The 2330-nt window shown below is 51.7% G+C and overlaps 1 pseudogene; it reads left to right on the top strand.

The window, feature by feature from the left end:
* The first annotated feature begins 429 nt into the window (after positions 1–429).
* Positions 430–1681, top strand: LOC109250448 (glyceraldehyde-3-phosphate dehydrogenase-like; annotated as a pseudogene).
* Positions 1682–2330: the final 649 nt, after the last annotated feature.

Here is a 2330-nt window from a genome sequence, read left to right as displayed (position 1 = left end):
CTGTAGCCCTCTGGTGTGCCCCTTCCCTTACTTCCACCTCCTCAAAAATGAAAAGCGCTGCTAATCGACACGGAACTGGGGTCGTGGCTAGAAGCTCAGCTCACTTTAAGAAACTACGATCGGGGCGCCTGGCTGGTTCAGTCGGTTGAGCGGCCGACTTCAGCTCAGGTCATGACCTCACGGTCTGTGGGTTCGAGGCTCGCGTCGGGCTCTGTGCTGACAGCTCGAAGTCTGGAGCCTGCTTCCGATTCTGTGTCTCCCTCTCTCTCTGCCCCTCGCCTGCTCGCTCTCTGTCTCTCCCTCAAAAATAATAAACATTTAAAAAAAATTTATAAAAAAAAAAAAGAAGCTACGATCAAGGCTCTCTTCTCCCCGTCCAACAGACAGCCGCATCTTCTCGTGCAGTGCCGGCCATGTCCCCGACACACGATGGTGAAGGTCAAATTAAATGGATTTGCCGTATTGGGTGCCTGGTCACCAGGGCTGCTTTTAACCCTGGCGAAGTGGATATCATCGCCGTCCATGACCCCTTCGTTGACCTCAGCTACATAGTCTACATGTTCCAGTATGATTCCACCCACAGCAAATTCCACAACACGGTCAGGGCTGAGAACAAGAAACTCGTCATCAGCGGAAGGCCCATCTCCATCTTCCAGGAGCAAGATCCCCCCAACATCTAATAGGGTGATGCTGGTGCCGAGTATTGTGGAGTCCGGCGGGGTCTTGACCACCATGGAGAAGGCTGGGGCTCACTTGAAGGGTGGGGCCAAGAGGGTCATCACCTCTGCCCCTTCTGCTGATACCCCCACATCCGTGATGGGTGTGAACCAAGAGAAGTACGACAACGCCCTCAAGAACGCCAGCAATGCCTCCTACACCACCAACTGCTTGGCCCTTCCGGCCACGGTCATCCGTGACAACTTTGGCATCATGGAGGGACTCGTGACCACAGTCCATGCCACCACTGCCACCCAGAAGACTGCGGAGGGCCCCTCTGGGAAGCTGTGGTGTGATGGTGAGGGGCTGCCCAGAACACTCTCCTTGCTTTTACTAGCACTGCCAAGGCTGTAGGCAAGGTCATCCCTGAGCCGGATGAGAAGCTCACTGGTATGGCCTCCCGGGTCCCCACCGCCAACGTGGCCATTGTGGACCTGACCTGCCGCCTGGAGAAAGCTGCCAAATACTATGATATTAAGAAGGTGGTGAAGCAGGGGACCTGGTTGGCTCAGTCAGTTAAGCGTCTGACTCTTGAATTCAGCTCGGGTCATGATCCCGCGGTTTCCGAGATCAATCCCTGTGTCGGGCTCAGCAATGACAGTGTAGGGCCTGCTTGGGATTCTCTTTCTCTCTCTCTCTGCCCCTCCCCTGCTCATGCTTGCTCTCTGTCTCTGAAAATAAATAAATAAATAAATAAGCTTAAAAACAAAGAGAAGGTGGTGAAGCAGGCATCAAAGGACCCCCTCAAGGACATCCTGGGGTACGCTGAGGACCAGGTTGTCTCTTGTGACTTTAACAGCGACACTCACTCTTCCACCTTCCATGCTGAGGCTGGCATTGCCCTCAATGACTGCTTTCTCAAGCTCATTTTCTGGGATGACAATGAATTTGGCTACAGAAACCGGGTGGTGGACCTTATGGTCCAGATGGCCTCCAAGGAGTAGGAGCTCCCTGGACCACCAGTCCCAGCAAGAGCAAGAGGAAGAGAGAGGCCCTCCCTTCTGGGGAGTCCTTGCTCTAACTCATCATCCCCCAACACATTGAGAATCTCCCGACCTTACATAGTTTCCGTCCCAGACCCCCTGAAGAAGGGGAGGGGCTTGGGGAACCCTACTTTATCATGTACCATCAATAAAGTATACTGTACCCAGCCAAAACAAAAACAAAAACGAAAACAAGAGAAGCTATAGTCAAGATGTTCCTAAAATTCATATGGAAATGCAAAGGACCCAGGGTTACCAAAAAAGAACAACCTCGGAAGACTCAAATTTCCCAATGTCAAAACTTGCTACAAAACTCCAGTAATCAAGAAGATCATCCAGGGGAGCCTGGGTGGCTCAGTCGGTTAAGCATCTGACTTTGGCTCAAGTCATGATCTTGGGGTTCATGAGCTCCAGCCCTGCTTTGGGTGAGCTTGAGCCCAACTCCAGGCTCCAACCCTCTGTTCTTCCCCGTCTCCCTCTGTTTATGCACCTCGCAGGATTCTCTTTCTGTGCCCCTTGCTCACTCGTCATGCTCTCTCTTTCTCTAAAATACATAAATAAAGAGATAGGTTGGTAGGTAGGTAGGTAGGTAGGTAGATAGACAAATAGATAGATAAAAGATCATCCAAT

This window comes from Panthera pardus, unplaced genomic scaffold (genome assembly GCF_024362965.1).
Source record: "Panthera pardus isolate Hobbes unplaced genomic scaffold, ASM2436296v1 HiC_scaffold_27, whole genome shotgun sequence".
Taxonomy (NCBI): Eukaryota; Metazoa; Chordata; class Mammalia; order Carnivora; family Felidae; genus Panthera; species Panthera pardus.
This window is presented reverse-complemented; position numbering and strand designations above follow the sequence as displayed.